This window comes from Cebus imitator, unplaced genomic scaffold (genome assembly GCF_001604975.1).
Source record: "Cebus imitator isolate Cc_AM_T3 unplaced genomic scaffold, Cebus_imitator-1.0 Scaffold7, whole genome shotgun sequence".
Taxonomy (NCBI): Eukaryota; Metazoa; Chordata; class Mammalia; order Primates; family Cebidae; genus Cebus; species Cebus imitator.
Genome location: NW_016107322.1, coordinates 12,121,356 through 12,142,308, shown reverse-complemented (window position 1 = coordinate 12,142,308; position 20,953 = coordinate 12,121,356). Strand labels below are relative to the sequence as shown.

At 35.8% G+C, this 20,953-nt stretch overlaps 1 long non-coding RNA gene across 1 annotated transcript in view; it reads left to right on the top strand.

Annotated features, from left to right (window-relative positions):
• LOC119472965 overlaps nt 1-19,889 on the top strand; it is a 23,302-nt gene extending 3,413 nt beyond the window's left edge. Inside the window, exons 2-3 of the long non-coding RNA XR_005202136.1 lie at nt 5,713-5,718; nt 19,865-19,889. This is a non-coding gene — a long non-coding RNA (uncharacterized LOC119472965). The remainder of the gene's footprint in view (nt 1-5,712; nt 5,719-19,864) is intronic.
• The last annotated feature ends 1,064 nt before the right edge of the window (nt 19,890-20,953 follow it).

Below are 20,953 nucleotides of genomic sequence, written 5' to 3'. Positions count from 1 at the left end.
TGTGTGTGTGTGTGTGTATGCATACACACGCTGAATTTCAGTTATCCATTGACAGACACTTAATTCCATGACTATGCCATTGTGAATAGTGTGGTGATTACCATACCAGTGAAGGTGACTGATATGATTTGACCCTGTGTCCCCAGCCAAATCTAAACTTGAATTTTAATAGTCCCCATATATCCTGGGAGAGACCTGTGGGAGTTTGCACTGGAGCACTGCCTTGTGGAGCTATGAGAAGAGGGTTACCATCCTCCAGACTCCATAATGGCAGATCCACCGACAGCTTGCTTTGTGCATGTATACCTAGAAAAGCTGCACTCAGTGTCAGACCATGAAAGCAGTTGGGAGTGGGCTGTACCCTGCAAAGCCACAGGAGTGTAGCTGTTCAAGGCCATGGGAGCCAACCTCACGTCTCAGTGTGACCAGGATGCAGGACATGGAGTCAAAGGAGATCATTTTGGGCTTTAAGATTTGACTGCCCCACTGGATTTTGGACTTGTATAGGGCCTGTTGCCCCTTTGTTTTGGTCAATTTTTTCCATTTGGAGCAGGTATCTACCCAATGCCTGTACCCACATTGTATCTAGGAAGTAACTTGCCTTAGATTTTACAGGTTCATAGGTGGAAAGAACTTGCCTTGTCTTAAAGGAGACTTTAGACTGTGGACTTTTGAGTTAATCCTAAAATGAGTTAAGAATTGAAGGCATGATTAGTTTTGAAATGTAAGGACATGAGATTTTGGAGGGGCCAAGGGGGGAATGATACAATTGGCTCTGTGTCTCCACCCAAATCTAACCTGGAATTGTAATAATCCCCAAATGCCCTGGGAGGAACATGGTGGGAGGTAAGAGAATCATGGGTGCAGGGTTTTATTGGCTTATTTGCTTTTTTCTCATTTAGTTTTTTGAGTTCCTTGTAGATTCAAGATATTAGCCCTTTGTGTAGTACATAATTTGCAAGTATTTTCCCACTCTGTCCGTTGCCTACATACTCTGTTGATTGTTTCTTTGGCTACAAAAAGCTTTTTAGTTTAATTAAGTCCAATTTGTCTATGTTTCTGTTTGTAGTGTTTGCTTTTGAGGACTTAAATCATAAATTCTTTACTTAAGCCAGTGTCCAAAAGAGTTTTTCATACATTTTATCAAGGAATTTTATAAGTTTCAAGTCTCATATTTATAGTTTCAAGAGATTAATTCATCTTAATTTTTATATGATGAGAGACAAGTGTCCAGTTTTATGCTTCTGCCTATTGCTACCCAATATTCCAAGTACCATTTATTGAATAGGGTTTTGATTCTCTAGTGTATATTTTTGTCAACTTTATCAAAGATCAATTGCTTATAGGTATTTCACTTTACTTTGGGGATTTCCATTCTGTTTCATTGATCTTTGTGTTTATTTTTATACCAGTACTATACTGTTTGGGTTACTACATAGCCTTAAAATACCATCTGAAATCAGGTAATGTGATATCTCCAAATTCATTCTTTTTGCTTACTATTGCTCTGGTCATTTGATCTCTTTTTTATTCCATATGAATTTCAGTACTTCTTTTTTTCTAATTCTGTGCAAAATGACATTGGTAATTTGATAATTGTGTTGAATCTGTTGATTGTTTTGGGCAGTATTCAGATGTACAAAAAACTAGTTCTAATCCTGCTAAAACTATTCCAAAAAATTGAGGAGGAGAGAATCCCCTCTAACTCATCTACAAAACCAGCATCACTCTGAAACAAATACCAGTCAAGAACACAAAACAATAAAAACATAAAACTACAGGCCAATATCCCTGATTAATATAAATGCAAAAATCTTTGACAAAATACTAGCAAACCAATTTTAACAGCACATCAAAAGACAATACACAGTAATCAAGTGGGTTATATTCCAGGGATTCCAGGATGTTTCAGCATTTGTAAATCAATAAATGTGATTTACCAAATAAAGAGAATTAAGGGTAAAACCTATATAGGAATCTTAGTAGATGCAGAAAAAGCATTTGATAAAATTCAGGATCTCTTCTAGATTAAAAAAAAAGAAAAGAAAAGAAAGACCTCAAGAAACTTGGCATAGGAAAAAACATAAATAAATATAACGAAAGCCACATACCACAAACCTGCAGCCAATGTCATACAGAATGGGGAAAAGTTGAGCACATTCCCCCTGAATTTAAAGGATTCTCACTTTGACCACTTCTATTCACCACATCCATTCTTAATTATTTCTCATCTTGCTGTCTACCTAGGAAGATTAACTAGGAGGGGTTGCATTGATTTTCTACTTGGATCAGACAGTGAGAGGCACTGGTAGAAACTAGAAGACCAGGAGAAAGGAGGAATGGAGTACTTGTACCCAGCTTCCTAGTTGATGGGTCATGGTTGGCCGCATTTTTCTTTGGGCACCAGTCCTTTCCAAACCTCTTTGTATGGCTATGCTTTGCCTTCTGGTAAGCACCTTCTCCTTTTGCAATTTTAGTCCCAGGATGAAAATGGTTTCCAGCCCTGGTACTGAAATTTCCCTTCTTAAATTCCCTAAAGCCAGCCCACAATTTGTAATAGTTTTTTATTTTTAACTTTCTTCAAATTCCCAGTTTGATTGTGCCATCTGTTTCCTGCCAAGTCCCTGAGCAAACATTCATTCGGATTTAATGTATACTTTAAAAACAAACACTGTAAATTTAATACCTCCCAGTACAACTTTTATTTGGAGAATATCTTGATAAAATTTTCTCAGGACTTACCTAGAAATATTCTGTTTAGAAATGATACAATAAAATTTAAATCTGTGATAATTTTGATTAGTCAGATTAATATTGAAATTTGGGGAATAAAGCTGACTTATAAACAAAATATTATTAAGGAGAAAAGTGCACATTCAGCAAAAAGTAGTTGAAGAATTCAGTGTTCCACTTGATAATTGATACATCACTTAGACATGATACCAAAAATGATATAGAATTCTTAAACATAAATACACCTGACCTAAAACACAACTACAAAACACTCTTGCTTACAGTGAAAAATATAGTTTGCAACTCTAAAGAAATTTAGATCTAAGGCATATGCCTAATTTTTAAAAGAAGCTATGACATTGTGATATATCAACAAATTCCTGCTGCTTCTTGTAGAAATATGTTCGAAATGTTATTTTACAGGCAATCCCTCTGAAGATACAGAATCTGGTTTCTATACATTGCATTGTTCTAGTCACATGCAGTTTAATTTCACGGCCTGGTTAAAATGGTTTAACACTGATAAGAACATTGACCGCTGTTAGAACTAGCCTTCAACATGTTCTATAGGGAGTGTGGAAATTCACTGTTGCTAGTAATTCCCTAGAATCCTCAGTAATTGTGTTTTTTCACAGTCTTGAGAGACAACGGTGGCATTTACAAACATGCATTCACATGCCGATTGAAGACAATAATTATCTTCAAGGGATATCCTCAGCCTGGGAAAAACGACAGAGCAGGCAGTGGGCACACATTTGTCTGTAATTACATGTATGCTTCTCTTTTGGAAATCCCTGGATATATTCACAAGATCCTTGGCAAAGGAGAGAATGTGGTTTATTTTATATCCAGAAACTGAGTAGGTGTGCTTATGTTAGATTTTAGCACTACCAACTAAGTATGGTGGCTTGCACGTAGTTCACAAATATTAACACAACAATTTTTAGCTGTTACTCATATGTAATTTTACTTCAAAAACACTAATGAACCATTTTGGACCTTTCTGTAGGCAGACACTAAGACACACGCACAATATTTAGTGGAGACATTGTCTTTGAAAAATTAAGGAGAAATGACAAATACGTAGCCAGTGAGAAACCTTCTGCGAGTGATGTATAAAGGAAAGAAAGGGCTAACATTAACTTCTCTCATAGTGCAGCTACATGAAATTTCATTCCATGTCTATTGAGGAGAACCAAAGTAAATATTTCCCATGAAAAGATTTCTGTGATCATCAGGAAAAGCCTAGTTCTATCAACCCCAGAAATCTTGGTCACTGTCTGGGAATATCCATGAAAGAATATGGCCTTAGCATCAATTCAAAGATGCAACAGATATTTGAAGACCATTTGCCAACTACACATATCATAGTAACTAGGTTCTCTTGATGGGAGACATGAGTGGAGCTCCTCAGTGACTATCACAAATAGCATTCTGAAAAACTATACACTCTGGAGTATAGGCAAAATATTATATTACTTGCACATCCAGAGCCTACTAAATATCAGGATGGAATTGAAATGCATATTGTCAACTACATAATTTATTTATTGAAAAATAAAAATATCTTCATTACTTAAGAAAGATTACATTTTAAAATCATATGTTGGATAAACTAAAATTAGAGGGAGATAATCCAGGAAATAGAAGAAAATATGACAAAGTTTTGACAAAAATAAGAATAAAGGGAATCTAAAAATGTATATCTTTAGAAGGAAATGGTCTAATTTGTCATTGTTTTATGCATCTGAAAGCGGAAAACAGGTTTCACAAGATTTCTCATCAGCTAGATAATGATATACTCTTCTAAGTAAGGATAAGGGAGAAAATAAGGTATGCAGTCATCTTTGAGAGAACAATCATCACTATTTAAAAAGATAAAATCATCATTCTCAGCAAACTGACAGAAGAACAGAAAACCAAACATGGCATGCTCTCACTTACAAATGTGTGTTGAACAATGAGAACACATGAACACAAGGAGGGGAACATCACACACCAGGGCCGGGGGTGTGGGGTGCTAGGGGAGAAATAGCAGGGAGTGGGGTGGATTGGGGAGGAATAGCATTAGGAGAAATACTTAATGTAGATGGCTGGGCGATGGATGCAGCAAACCACCACCATGTCATGTGTATACCTATGTAATACACCTGCACCATCTCCACACGTACCCAGGAACTTAAAGTATATTTTAAAAAAATAAAAAATAAAAGTTCCATATCAAAAAAAAAATAAAATAAAAAATGAAAAGATAAAAATCTCACCAGTGAAAACACACCATATTGTATTTACCATGTGGATTAATGTGGATTAAGTTTTAAATGAAGGTAAGCAATGATGAAACAGCATTCACATTATAAGCAGGCCTAGAAATATGGATACAGCAATATAATCGGATAAAGTGTTTCATAGCCAACTATTTCTGGAACTACGACACCATAACCAAAATCATGGCTGATTTCTTCCTTTGTCACTTGAACATTTTCGTTACATTTGACATGTTAAAAAATATTTTTTGTGACACATGCATAGCACTTAGCAGTGGGAAATCAAAATGAGGTTGTAAGGTTTCACTAACCCAATAACTCTCACTGAGAAGATACACAAAGAGCAGCAATGAAACCATCACTCTGTGACTCTAAGGAAAACACAATAACAAATTTAAAAAATTGAATATTAACAATTGTTTAATTCACTTAGCATAATACCATATGCTCATATCTCAAAACTGTAAACTGGAATTTAACTGTACCTGTAAAAAAAAAACTACATATATATTATTGCCAAAAACACTGGCTTGCCTCCACTGACCTTCACAGTGTTGCAGATAATGTTATAAATTATAATTACAAAACCAATTCCTGGGAGTTTGATCCAAGATGGCCATTTAGGAACAGCTTGGAGTTGCAGCTCTCAGTGAAAGCACAGAGGGCAAGCAGACGCCCCATTTTTATAGCCCACGGACCAGGAGATTCCCAGGTGGAGGTGCCCCATCGGTCACCAGCGAGGCTGTTTTGGCCGGCGCTGCTGTTTCCACGGGCGGGGCTGCTTTGCCCTGCCCAGCTGCTTTGTAGGCAGCCCAGCCGGGGGTTCTCAGTACAAAATACACTGGTCTGGGTGCCCTTTTGGCTGGCAATTGGAGTCCCCGGGAAGCTGCGCATTCATCTGATTAAAGAGGGGTCTGAAGACAGGGAGCCAGGCCAGGAGATTCCTGAGCAAAAAAAGCGCCACGAATCTCAGCTCCACTGTTTAAGCTGGTGCAGTAGGTGGCCGCATGGGAAACAGATCCCGGCGCCCTTTCAACAGGCGACTGGAACACCTGGGATAAAAAAGAAAAAAAAAAAGGCTCTGAGGCAGGGAGCCAGGCGATCAGGTTCGGCTGGTCCCACCCACCACAAAAGAACAGCAATCAGAAACTCTCTGGATTGAGAGTTTCACAGCAAGCACAGCTGAACCCGGGACTGTCCAGCTCTGTGGGGGAGGGGCGTCCGCCATTACCGAGGCACTCCACCTATAAGGAGGTAGTCTGCCATTGCTGAGGCAGCCTGCTGTTGCCAAGGCAACCCGCCATTGCTGAGGCTGCCTGCCATTGCCAAGGCTACCTGTCATTGCAGAGGCAACCTGGCATTACAGAGAGAGTCCGCCAATACAGAGGCAGGCCACCGGTGCCAAGGCAGTTCTAACTACACCCATATAAACAGGACTGCAGGGAAGTTCACTCAGCAGCTGGCCGGAGCCCACAGCAGCTCAGCAAAGCCTCTACAGGCAGACAGTGACTAGGCTGCCTCCTTGCAGGGCAGGGCAGCCCTGAAAAAAAAAAAAAGGCAGCAGCGCAATGGAAACTCATAAATAAAGCCCTAACTCCCTGGGACAGAGCACCTGGGAACAAAAGGCAGTTTATGAGTTCTGCTGCAGTAGACTTAAACATACCTGCCCAGCAGCTCTGAATGAACAACAGAGCTCACATCTCAGCACTTGAACTCCTGTAAAAGACAGACTGTCTCCTCAAGCAGCTCCCTGACCCCTGTATAACTAAAGAGTCACCTCATAAAGGAGAGATCAGACTGACATTTGGCAGGTATCCTTCTGGAACAAAGATAGCAGAAGAAGAAACTGGTAGCAGCACTTACTGTTCTGCAGCTGCTGCAGGTGATCCCCAGGTAAGCAGGGCCTGGAGTGAACCTTAGCAGTCCTACAGCAGAGGAACCAGGTTGTTAGAAGGAAAACTAAGAAAGAGAAATAACTTCATCTTCAACAAACCAGACGTCCACTCAGAGACCCAATCTGAAAGTCAGCAACTACAAAGATGACAGGTAGATAAATCCATAAAGATGGGAAGAAACTAGTGCAAAAAGGATGAAAAGACCCAAAACCACAACACCTCTCCTCCTACAAGGGATCACAACTCCTCACCAGCAAGGGAACAAGGTTGGATGGAGAACGAGTGTGATGAAATGACAGAATCAGACTTCAGAAGGTGGGTAGTAAGAAACTTCTGTGAACTAAAAGAACATGTTCTAACCCAATGCAAAGAAAATAAGAACCTTGAAAAAAGATTTGACGAAATGCTAACGAGAATGGACAATTTAGAAAGGAATATGAGTGAATTGATGGAGCTGAAAAACACAACATGAGAACTTCGCGAAGCATGCACAAGGTTCAAAGGCAAATTGACCAAGCAGAAGAAAGAATATCAGAGGTCGAAGATCAACTCAATGAAATAAAACAAGAAGGCATGATTAGAGAAAAAAGGGTAAAAAGGAATGAACAAAGTCTCCAAGAAATGTGGGACTATGTGAAAAGACCTAATCTACGTTTGATAGGTGTACCTGAATGTGACGAAGAGAATGAATCCAAGCTGGAAAATACTCTTCAGGATATTAACCAGGAAAACTTCCTGAACCTAGCAAGGCAGGCCAATATTCAAGTCCAGGAAATACAAAGAACACCACAAAGGTATTCCTCAAATAGAGCAACCCCAAAGCACATAATCGTCAGATTCATCAGAGTTGAAATGAAGGAGAAAATACTAAGGGCAGCTGGAGAGAAAGGTCAGGTTACCCACAAAGGGAAGCCAATCAGACTCACAGCAGATCTCTCAGCAGAAACCGTAAAAGCCAGAAGAGAGTGGGGGCCAATATTCAACATCCTTAAAGAAAAGAACTTTCAATCCCAAATCACATATCCAGCCAAACTAAGCTTCATAAGTGAAGGAAAAATAAAATCCTTTGTGAACAAGCAAGTACTCAGAGATTTTGTCACCACCAGACATGCTTTACAAGAGCTCCTGAAGGAGGCTCTACACGTAGAAAGGAACAACCAGTACCAGCCACTCCAGAAACATGTCAAATGGTAAAGAGAATCAACACAATGAAGAATCTGCATCAACTAATGGGCAAAAGAGCCAGCTAGCACCAAAATGGCAGTATCAAATTCACACATAACAATATTAACCCTAAATGTAAATTGACTAAATGCCCCAATCAAAAGACACAGACTGGCAAATTGGATAATAAGCCAAAACTTATCAGCGTGCTATATCCAGGAAACCCATCTCACATGCAAGGATACTCAAAGGCTCAAAATAAAGGGATGGAGGAAGATTTACCAAGCAAACGGAGAGCAAAAAAAGCAGGAGTTGCAATTCTCATCTCTGACAAAGATCAAAAGAGACAAAGAAGGACATTGCATAATTGTAAAAGGATCAATGCAACAAGAAGAGCTAACGATCCTAAATATATATGCACCCAATACAGGAGCACCCAGATACATAAGGCAAGTTCTTAATGACTTACAAAGACACTTAGACTCCAACACAATTATAGTGGGTGACTTTAACACCCCATTGTCAATATTAGACAGATCAATCAGACAGAAAATTAACAAGGATATCCAGGACTTGAACTCAGACCTGGACCAAGCTAACCTAATAGACATTTACAGAACTCTCCACCCCAAATCCACAGAATATACATTCTTCTCAGCACCACATCACACCTACCCCAAAATTGACCACATAATCGGGAGTAAATCACTCCTCAGCAAATGCAAAAGAAGGGAAATCTTAACAGTCTCTCAGACCACAGTGCAATCAAGTTAGAACTCAGAATTCAAAAACTAACTCAGAACCACACAGATTCATGGAAACTGAACAACTTGCTCTTGAATGTTGACTGGGTAAACAATGAAATGAAGGCAGAAATAAAGGCTGTCTTCAAAACCAAAGAGAATGAAGACACAACATACTAGAGTCTCTGGGACCCATTTAAAGCAGTCTCTAGAGGAAAATATATAGCAATAAGTGCCCACATGAAAAGCAAGGAGATATAAAAAATTGACACCCTATCATCAAAATTGAAAGAGCTGGAGGAGCAAGATCAAAAAAACTCAAAACCTAGCAGAAGACAAGAAATAGCTAAGATCAGAGCAGAACTGAAGGAGATAGAGACACAAAAAACTCTTCAAAAAATCAATAAATCTAGGAGCTGGTTTTTTTAAAAGATCAACAAAATAGACAGAACACTAGCCAGATTAATAAAAAAGAAAAGAGAGAATAACCAAATTGATGCAATAAAAAACGGTAAAGGTGATATCACCACAGATTCCACAGAAATTCAAACCATCATCAGAGATTATTACAAACAACTCTATGCACATAAACTAGTAAACCTGGAAGAAATGGATAAATTCCTGGACACTTGCCTCCTCCCAAGCCTAAACCAGGAAGAAGCCGAAACCCTGAACAGACCCATAACAAGGTCTGAAGTTGAGGTAGCAATTAAGAGCCTACCACCCAAAAAAAGCCCAGGTCCAGATGGGTTCACAGCCGAATTTTATCAGACCTACAAAGAGGAGCTGGTACCACTACTTCTGAAACTATTCCAAACAATCCAAAAAGATGGAATCCTTCCCAAATCATTTTATGAGACCAACATCATCCTGATACCAAAACTTGGCAGAGACTCAACAAGAAAAGAAAACTTCAGGCCAATATCCATGATGAACATAGATGAAAAAATCTTCAATAAAATACTGGCAAGCCGATTGCAACAGCACATCAAAAAGCTAATCCACCATGATCAAGCAGGCTTCATCCCGGGGATGCAAGGCTGGTTCAACATACGCAAGTCTATAAACGTAATACACCACATGAACAGAACCAAAGACAAAAACCACATGATTATCTCAATTGATGCAGAGAAGACCTTTGACAAAATTCAACAGCCCTTTATGCTAAAAATCCTCAATAAGCTAGGTATGGACGGAACATATCTCAAAATAGAAAAAGCTATTTACAACAAACCAACAGCCAATATCATACTGAATTGGCAAAAACGGGAAGTATTCCCTTTCAAATTTGGCACCAGACAAGGATGCCCTCTCTCGCCACTCCTATTCAATGTAGTGCTGGAAGTTCTAGCCAGAGCAATCAGGCAAGAAAAAGAAATAAAGGATATTCAAATAGGAAAGGAGGAAGTCAAATAGTCTCTATTTGCAGACGACATGATTGTATATCCAGAAGACCCCATCGTCTCAACCCAAAATCTCCTGAAACTGATAAGCAAGTTCAGCAAAGTCTCAGGATACAAAATCAATGAGGAAAAATCACAAGCATTCCTATACACCAATAACAGACGTAAAGGGAGCCATATCAAGAACCAACTGCCATTCACAGTTGCCACAAAGAGAATAAAATACCTAGGAATACAACTAACAAGGAACGTAAGGGGCCTCTTCAAGGAGAACTGCTCAATGAAATAAGAGAGGACACAAACAGATGGAAAAACATTCCATGTTCCTGGTTAGGAAGAATCAATATCGTGAAAATGACCATACTGCCCAAAGTAATTTACAGATTCAACACTATCCCCATCAAGCTACCAATGACCTTTTTCACAGAACTCGAAAAAAAAAAAACCTTAAACTTCATATGGAACCAAAAGACAGCCTGCATAGCCAAGTCAATTTTAAGCAAAAAGAACAAAGCCGGAGGCATCACACTACCGGACTTCAAACTATACTACAAGCCTACAGTAATCAAAACAGCATGGTACTGGTACCAAAACAGAGATATAGACCAATGGAACAGAACAGAGGTCTCAGAGGCAACACAACATATCTACAACCATATGATCTTTGACAAACCTGACAAAAACAAGCAATGGGGAAAGGATTCCCTGTTTAATAAATGGTGTTGGGAAAACTGGCTAGCCATGCACAGAAAGTAGAAACTGGACCCCTTCCTGACATCTTACACTAAAATTAACTCCAGATGGATTAAAGAGTTAAACATAAGACCTAACACCATAAAAACCCTAGAAGAAAATCTAGGAAAAACCATTCAGGACATAGGCGTAGGCAAGGACTTCATGACCAAAACACCAAAAGCATTGGCAACAAAAGCCAAAATAGACAAATGGGACCTAATCAAACTCCACAGCTTCTTCACGGCAAAAGAAACAGTCATTAGAGTGAATCGGCAACCAACAGAGTGGAAAAAATTTTTGCAGTTTACCCATCTGACAAAGGGCTGATATCCAGAATTTACAAAGAACTAAAACAGATTTACAAGAAAAAAAACAAGCCCATTCAAAAGTGGGCAAAGGATATGAACAGACACTTTACAAAAGAAGACATACATGAGGCCAAGAAGCATGTGAAAAAATGCTCATCATCACTGATCATCAGAGAAATGCAAATCAAAACTACATTGAGATACCATCTCACGCCATTTAGAATGGTGACCATTAAAAAATCTGGAGACAACAGATGCTGGAGAGGATGTGGAGAAATAGGAACACTTTTACACTGTTGGTGGGAGTGTAAATTCATTCAAACATTGTGGAAGACAGTGTGGCGATTCCTTAAGGACCTAGAAATAGAAATTCCATTTGACCCAGCAATCCCATTACTGGGTATATATCCAAAGGATTATAAATCATTCTACTAAAAGGACATGTGCACACGAATGTTCATTGCAGCACTGTTTACAATAGCAAAGACCTGGAAACAACCCAAATGCCCATCGATGATAGACTGGACAGGGAAAATGTGGCACATATACACCATGGAATATTATGCAGCCATCAAAAACGATGAGTTTGTGTCCTTTGTAGGCACATGGATGAACCTGGAAACCATCATTCTCAGCAAACTGACACGAGCAGAAAATCAAACACAGCATGTTCTCACTCATAGGTGGGTGTTGAACAATGAGAACACATGGACACAGGGAGGCGAGCACTACACACTGGGGTGTGTTGGGGGGAATAGGGGAGGGACAATGGGGGGAGGGGAGTTGGGGAGAGATAGCATGGGGAGAAGTGCTAGATATGGGTGATGGGGAGGAAGGCAGCAGATCACACTGCCAAGTGTGTACCTATGCAACAATCCTGCATGTTCTTCACATGTACCCCAAAACCTAAAATACAATAAAATTTTTTAAAAAAAGGAAAGAATTGCTAAGTGGAGGTCTTCAAGCTGAAAGAAAGAATGCTAATTATTAACATGAAAACATACACAGTTGATCTTTGAACAATTCAATGGCTGGGGCAGTGACCCCCCCAAAAACAAAACAAAACAAAACAATTCCTAATGTAGATTATTAAAATATGCAAATGAAGTCATTTAGGAAAAAAATAAATAAATTATATGGAGAATTGAAAAATAGAATTATTTAAAACTAAAAAACATAAATTTATAAAAATGTGAATATTCATTTAGCATGTTATGGCATATAGAAATGAGCAGAAAGATATGTTATATGTTTTGTGGCTAACTCTGGCCAAAACTATGATAAATGTTAACTTTAAATAATTAAAAATATATTTTTGTAGAAAATTGGACAAGAAATCACTGTAAATCTTATTTTAGAATTAATAAATCAAAACTCTTGTCTTGGTAATATGTTTTTAATCATAGTAGTCATGTATCATGAAATAAGTACATTAACACTATCTGTTCCTTTATGTGCTTTATATTCACTTTTACAACTACCTATACAATAACATTTTTTTCATTTTGGATATCTTAAAAGACTGAAGAACATTGCCCATTTCTCTTAATTCAGAATTGCCAGAAATTCCTAAGAGATAGGGAAAAGAGAAAAAAGCAGCAAATTTGTGTTCATATGTGTTTATACTGTCTGCCTAAAGTACTTCTTTAGGCACTTCTACAAAAGTATCTCTGTGAAATTTCTCTAGGCTTGCCAGACTGGAGAATGACCCAAAGGCAGGGAATAGTTTTTTTTTTTTTTTTTCCTCAAGGCCTTCTAAAAATGACTTTTAAAAATCAAACATAATAACTGAGGTTTAGAAAAATAGCTAATACAGTCCACATCTATACAAACATAGATTGACATACACTACCTCTTTGCTTCATCTCACTAAGGAAAAATACCACGGGTAGTTATTGTACAAAATAAGAGATGGCAATAAAATGTTGGAAGAAAAACAAGTAGATGAGCAAGTGATAGCAAGACATTTCTCTTGATGGCCTTGGGACAACCTAATGCTTCTCTCTTTCTTGCTTGTAGATCTCAAGAATAACTGTAGAGCGTGCTGGAAATGCAGTGTTTTGAATTGGGAAGGATAGCTGGGTTTTGTTCCTTTCACCCCAGAAGGAGGATGTCCTTCAAAGTTTTGCCCGATAAGTCACAGTCTCTGAATTATATAACCTGTGGTGAACTGCCTTTCAGAGTCCCTAGACTATCATGCAAAATGGGACAAACGCAGTCAAGACTTTCTCTGCTCTGTGCTGTTTTCTTAAATCTTGGGGAATCTGCTCATAATGAATCCAGTCTTCTGCCTTTTTCAACCTATCAGTCAGTATTAAACCTGCTTCACATAACTTGTATGTGAGTGTATTCTGTCACACTGGACTCAGATAAATAGGTAACTGGGGCATGATGGACATAAACAGCAGCCGATGATGCAATGAGAATCATTTTACAGAGTTCTGTTTCTGGTAATATCTTTGCTATTCTCCATGCAGTAAGAATCCCCACTTGGGATCCATAATTACTGAGTCTGCTTTACAGTGATACCTTAGTAGTAAAGACAAAGTTGAAAGCTAATTGCTTGTCTAGAGATGGAACAAAAAGCAAGTGTATTTACACATAGAATAATAGAATGTTTCTGCCAGTGGAACTCCCAAATACTTGTAAAGAGAAAAGACATGAAAACAGGAAGATTGTTGAAAGTTTGTTTGAACACCAGTTAAAATCCCAAATCTTCACATTTGCTCCATGCAAACATGACTTGTTCTTTCTAACAGTGGCAACATACAGAAAATATCTTCCCCACTCTTGCTTAAGCAGACAAATGCCATATATGGTAAGAAGACAGAATAGCATGGCATTACTGTGAGGGTAGTTGATTAAAGTTGAAATGTAGGCCGGGCGAGGTGGTTCAGGCCTGTAATCCCAGCACTTTGGGAGGCCAAAGCAGGCGGATCACGAGGTCAAGGGATCAAGACCATCCTGGCCAATATGATGAAACCCCGTCTCTACTAAAAAACACAAAAATTAGCTGGGCGTGGTGGTGCACACCTGTAGTCCCAGCTGCTTGGGAGGCTGAGGCAGGAGAATCGCTTGAACTCTGGCGGTGGAGGTTACAGTAAGCCGAGATCGCGCCACTGCACTCCAGCCTGGTGACAGAGAAAGACACTGTCTCAAAAAAAAAAAAAAAAAAAAAAAAAAAAAAAAAAAGGGAAAAAGAAAAAAGTCCAAATGTAGTAGTGATACTTTTCCAACTTGTAACGTTCGAATCAGTTATTTAAAATAACATTTCAAACTAAAAATAAATAATAATTTTGATGGGAGTCCTTTTCTTCTGCACCTTGATTTGTGAAAAATGCAGCTGGAGCGCAGGATCTTTCTGGATGATCAGGGACTGTGTGTCTCGGAATTTAACTGGTGAATACAGATTCAAGCAGAAATGGAATAGGAGACAGTGTTAAACGAGTGAGGATAATTAGATGAGAGGGAAGATGGGTTGGCTTCTTCAACCAATGTAGATAAAACTCTGGGCATTTTATGACCACAGAATGCAAGTCCTTTTATATTAATGATTAATGGACCACATCATTTCTTGTTGCCAAAGAAACCTGCATTTATTAAGGATAGAACCACAGCTACATTCAAACTAATGTAAAACCAAATAAACAGTTAGAAATTGAGGTCAGATAAATAGGTTTCAACGAGAAATAAGATAGCCAAGAGAGGACTGTAATCTGGCTGCCAAGCTGCAGTAAGACATGTTGGAAGGCGGAGTTGGAACACAAGAGGAAGTGCCTCAATGCAGTCAAGAAGTTAGGAAAAGGGCAATAAATACTCACTGGAGAAGTGAAAGTCTGCAGACTTATATCACCTAGCTAATCATCCTGCATGCAAATATCTACTTAGTGTTTAGTCCACACAATTCTCCATGGCATCAAAAGATACTGAAGTTCTATGTATCTTTAAGAAATACAGCCTCAGGGATAAATGATAAACAATGGTGGGCAGCGATCCAAAGTCTAGATGTTAATGGATAAAACAGACTAGTTTCTCCCCCATGAGTAAATCCTCTTAGTCATTTTCTCTTATCTTTTAAGATACACATGTTTTCATTAATAGCACTTATAAAAGTATTACCCTATTCATATTTAATAAATTAATTTAGCAATTACAAACTATTTACATATTCTACCTCCCTTAGCATATTTATCTTTTCCGTATAATTTGTCATCTACAATGTTACATATTTATTTGTGAATTTTCTTATTATTGTCTTTTTCACTAGAATTTAAGCTCCAATTTGGTAGAGATTTTTCGTTTTAATGTTATCGTTATAGGCAACACACGGAGCAGGAGACAAATAAATATGTGTTGAGTGAAATGAATACATATCTGTTGAACAGCTCAAGAGTGACTAAACATATTTATTTACGGATTATTATTTAACATTTTTCTTCTACTCTAGATGGCTATCTTTGTAACAATAGGGAGTGTTATAGTTCTGTTTTGCTTACCACTGCTTAATTAGAGCATATAAAAGACTTAAAAACATTACAGATACTTGTTGAATGAATGAGTAAATGCTGGAAAATCTGACGTGTTTGTTCACTGCTGTTAGGACCAAAAGAAGCTGATATAGTAATTCAATATTATGAGATCGTGGATTCAAGAGTAATTCTTCAGAACCTAGGGGACAAACTGTGATGCACATTTGGAAAGATTATTTTCCGCCACTCAACATTTCAGGCATAGAACAGTTTTGTGATATGATAGTTTAGAGGTAAAGTTTTCTGACATTGTGTATGTGTGTGTGTGTGTGTGTGTGTGTATTATATATATATAATATATATAATATATATATATATATATATAATATATATATTATATATATAATATATATATTATATATATAATATATATATTATATATATTATATTTTTATATATATTACATATATATAATATATATATAATATATATATTAGTTGATACTATTAAAAGAAACAGTGGTGGGAGATTCTAAAAGTCATCCAGAGTGGAGGTTCATAAACCAACTTTCTCCCTGTAACAGATAAACTCTTAAGGACTTCAAAACACATTCCTGGAAAACATTTTTAGTTGAAGACCAGGAGAGGTTATTTTCCTTCCGTTAAACATTATCAGGTAAAAACAGTTGCAACTCTTAGAATCTAGAGGATACTGAGAGTTACCTACAAATGGGCTCTGATTAAGGAGTTTCTGTAAAAGATTTTTAAAAGTATAACAACTTAAAATTCATAAAAATTTGGAGGTGTAAGGAAGAACTTCCAGTAAAAATACACAAAAAGCAACTTACCACAGGGAATTCTCTTACTACCAATTTAAAAGGACATTTCCATGAATTTCCATGCAGTATTTCTGATATTTACCTAAGGTGACTACATTAATGTCTTTTATTGCTGGCAAACCTTCAATAGCACAAACCAAACACATTTATTTTGATATATATCCCCAAATATAAGACTTTTCAGTAGTCAAATGAAAAGCCAATAAGAAAAACAATAATTAATAATAGCTAACATACACCATGCCTTATTTTGTGTCAGGAAATTAAGATGAATTACATCAGTGAGTAACACAGCAATTCCTAACTTTACAAAGATGGAGACCGAGACTCAGAGGATTTAACATTTTAGTTGTAAATACAACTAAAAGAAATTAAAGCTAGGCTCCTGAAGGAAGAAGACTGTAGACTCAGGATCTTAAGAACATCATTATATTACTAAGGATGGCAAATTTGTATATAAAATTTGCCACAGCTCTTGAACTTTGGGACCTACAACTAGATAACAAGCAAGTTAATTTTAGGACACATAAATAGAGAAGTAGGGCCTGAGAGAGTAAGCTGAGGCAGTTAGGCCAGAGCACAGGCTTTTGGACTGACACAGGCACAGAAAGACAAACATCACATGTTCTCACAATGTGCTTATTTCACATTGCATGCCTGTATCAAAACATCTCATTTACCCCACAAATACATACACCCACTATGTGCAAAAATACTTAAATAATTAAAATATTTTTTAAAAAGTCTCTTCTCAGAGAACCCATTCAAAACTGTGAAATCTATTTCAAAATGGAAATTTAGGTTCACGGGTATATTGGAACATCATTTGAACGTGGTTTTCTTTGAAATTATTTTTATTTTTATGCATGATATGCTCATTTGTTATTGTCATCAATTGACACTTTTGAAGCATACATCTTTTTACCAGTAGTCTATCAATCTTTCTACTGATAAATCACTTTTTGTTATCTTTTTTTTTAAGATGTAGCTGAATAATCTATTTATTTGTAAGAAATTGTTATCTTATTGAAAAATTAAATTCACTTCTCTGCCACACAAAGATTTATTTAAAATAGTTCTTGTTTGAAATACTTTTATTCAGAGCTCATATTTCTTTAAAGAATTTTTCACTGCGTTAAATCATAGTCTAATGTATTTTAGGTACCTCGGGGCTAGAGTACATCAAAGTAAATGTGCAGTGAAATTTGAGGTCATCTTTCTTAGGACATTAAAAGAAAGGAGAATATAGTTTGAAATGTAGTTTCTTATTGGTTAAAAAAGATTCAGAAAAGTTATATCTCAAAATGAATAATTTATTAAGCAGGTATGTTACACCTAATTATTAGAAAGCAAGGCAAATTATATAAGAACAATAAGAGAGACCATTTCTAACTTGTATATAAATAAAACATTTGAAAAATAGATATATTTAATTTCGTGGATAAGTACTGTGATAATAAATATATTGTCTTTTGTTATTTTGAATTCATGGATTCTTGCTAAAAAGTTATATTCAAAAATCATGTACCTGAATTTCCCTCTGTTGCTTTCTCTGTTGCTTTCTGTCTCTTTCTTTTTTGTCTTGACCGACTTCTCTCTCTTTCTCTTTCTCTTTCTGTCTCTCTCTCTCTCTCTCTCTCTCTCTCTCTCTCTCACACACACACACACACACACACACACCCCACATATATATACATACAGGCACACACACATACATATATCTCAACATATATACATCTTTAGTGAGTTTCAACATGGAGTGGAGCTAATATTTGGGTGGAGAAATAAGATTTTTGTATCTATCTATTTAAAAAAAAAAAAAAAAACTCTAAATTTTTCCACATAATGGCTGGTGATATTTTTGGTAGCATAACCAAACTGTATTATAGTAACACCTGCTTATTGACACCAGGATCCTTGCCTAATTCATGGCTTTATTCTTAGGTTTATCAGAATAATTGCCTTATAGATAGCTAATAAGTAATTATTAAGTAAATACTCAAGTGCTTAAAAAATTTAAATACTTACAAGAGAATAGTTTTAAATGTATTTAAATACTTTTTTATAATTATAGTCACTAAATGGGAGTTTTTTGGTTTGTTATATATTGCATTTACTAATTTATAATATTATTTGAATCAAATAGAAGACCTGAGAGTATATTATAAAATCTGAAAGTTAAACGATGAGAAAAATTTTTCTTACATTTATAACTTATTGCATAACATTCACATTGCATTTTTTTTTAAATAAAGCATTTCTGTGTGATTGTTAGAAAATAAGGAAAAGGTAGAAAAATTAAAAATCGGTTAACTCTGGTGTTTTCATGTATTATTATGATAAACTATTCAGAAAAAAATGCTCTATGTGCAATGTATTATTCATAGTGCAGACTGTAAGCAAATATTGAACAATTATTTTTATAAATATAATTACTCATCTAAAATTCAATTCTTTGCTTTTTGTTCATTTAAAAGCTATGTACTTGTGTCTTCTTTGTTTTCTATTGTGTAAGTATCTACAAACAATTAATGACCTCCTCTTTCAGCTCCTCAGCTTATTCATCTTTCATGTAGTTGTACCAAATCTTGATCTTGGAAAATGTATCAACTTTATACATTAAATATTATTTGTCGTTTATATATAACACAACATATTCTATTTGCATATAATGTATAATACACTATATTCTATTTATATATCATATAAATAATATAATAATGGGTTTTTACACTTTTGAATATTTTCACATAAAGCAGAATCATACTGGCTAAAGTAATCTACAAATCGACAGCAGAGGGCACCCATTTCCTGCTTTGGAGAAAAACCGAAATACTTCCCCATAAATATTTTTCCATAAATGTGCATTGCTTTGTCAGTTTATTTAGAAAAGAAAGAAAGGACGTTTTCTTTTTCCCCAAAACAAATTAAGAAAATAAAACAGAACTGAGAAATACTTGTGATGGAATCGGTTATAAAAAGAAATCAAACTCTAGTAAGTTATAAAACAGTGAACAATTACTAAAGAAAATACATGTACAAATCTGTTGATCTATTTATTTTCATTATCATCATCTGTAATTTACCTACCATTTTTATCTGTATTTGTATCTATGTACCATAAACAGTTACTTATGCTTATTGTTGTAAATCCTTACCTATGAGGTATTATTATTATTATTGATAACAATCTTTGGAATTTTGTAGAACAACTACAAAGAAATGATCTGCTTTCATTTAAGTAATTATATTCATCTACTGTGCATAGTTAAATCTGTGTATGCGAATGAGTGTATGTGTGTGAGACAGAGACATAGATTGAGAGAGAGACAGGAAGAAAGAGTGGATTTTGGAGTTGTAAAGCATTTTGATGTAAATGAATTATTAGACTCCTCTTTAAGCACATTAAAGAGAAAAGAATAGAGCCTTTAATGCAAAATAGACAATTTTCAGTAAATCACTAAAGTCAAGATTTTGAAATTAATATGAAATTCAATAAATTTTTTTTGAATTCAGCTTAGCTTGAACTTTCTTTAATTTATGTTGTATTTTATTTTATTTTTATTTATCTAATAATGAACAGGAGGGAATATTATTGATTTCATGGCCAGAGGCTTATATCACATGAATCAGATCAGTCTCTTTGGCGTTTGCCCTGCTATCTTATTAGAATAAATTTTTCCTTAATAGGTGAGCATGGAGAATCTTATTTTAATAAATATTTAATGAAAAAAGATGTTTTATCTATTCATTAGACAAGTTAGTAATATATGTTCACTAAAAGAAAATGAATAAGAATATTTAATATTCTTTGTTTACAACAAATCACATGATAGAATGTGTTAACATGTAAGTTGTGACCTTCACACTTTGCCAGGTTTAGAAACAATGAGTATCTGGCCCTCTCATATTCTATTCTTTACTTGTTAATTTAATTTCAGCTACATAAATTAAATTCACCTTTATTGATAGTCATATATAATCTGTAATTAAGAATATAAATATTTTAAGAGCATTTTTTCTTAAAGTTAAAAAATGTAAGGTTAGAAATACAAAAGTGAGTATTGTAAATAATATATTTAATCTCTAATATGTTGAACTTTTAAGGAATGAATTAATATAAAGCTGTTTAGAGAGCACCCGTGATTCGTTTTCTTGATGATATAATTTTAAATCTGGAAAATACCCATTCGATTCAGTTCAATGAAAATAATAAATGTGTAAAATATACACAGATTTCAACAGAAATTGAAAGTTAAATATTTAGTTAATGTTGTATATCAAAATTATCTTTCACTTATTCCCACTAATTTATTGGTACATTAAACATTTCAGATTTTCAAATTAGTATTTAATAAAATCTGTAAGATAGAATAAGTGCCTTCTATTTATAATTTA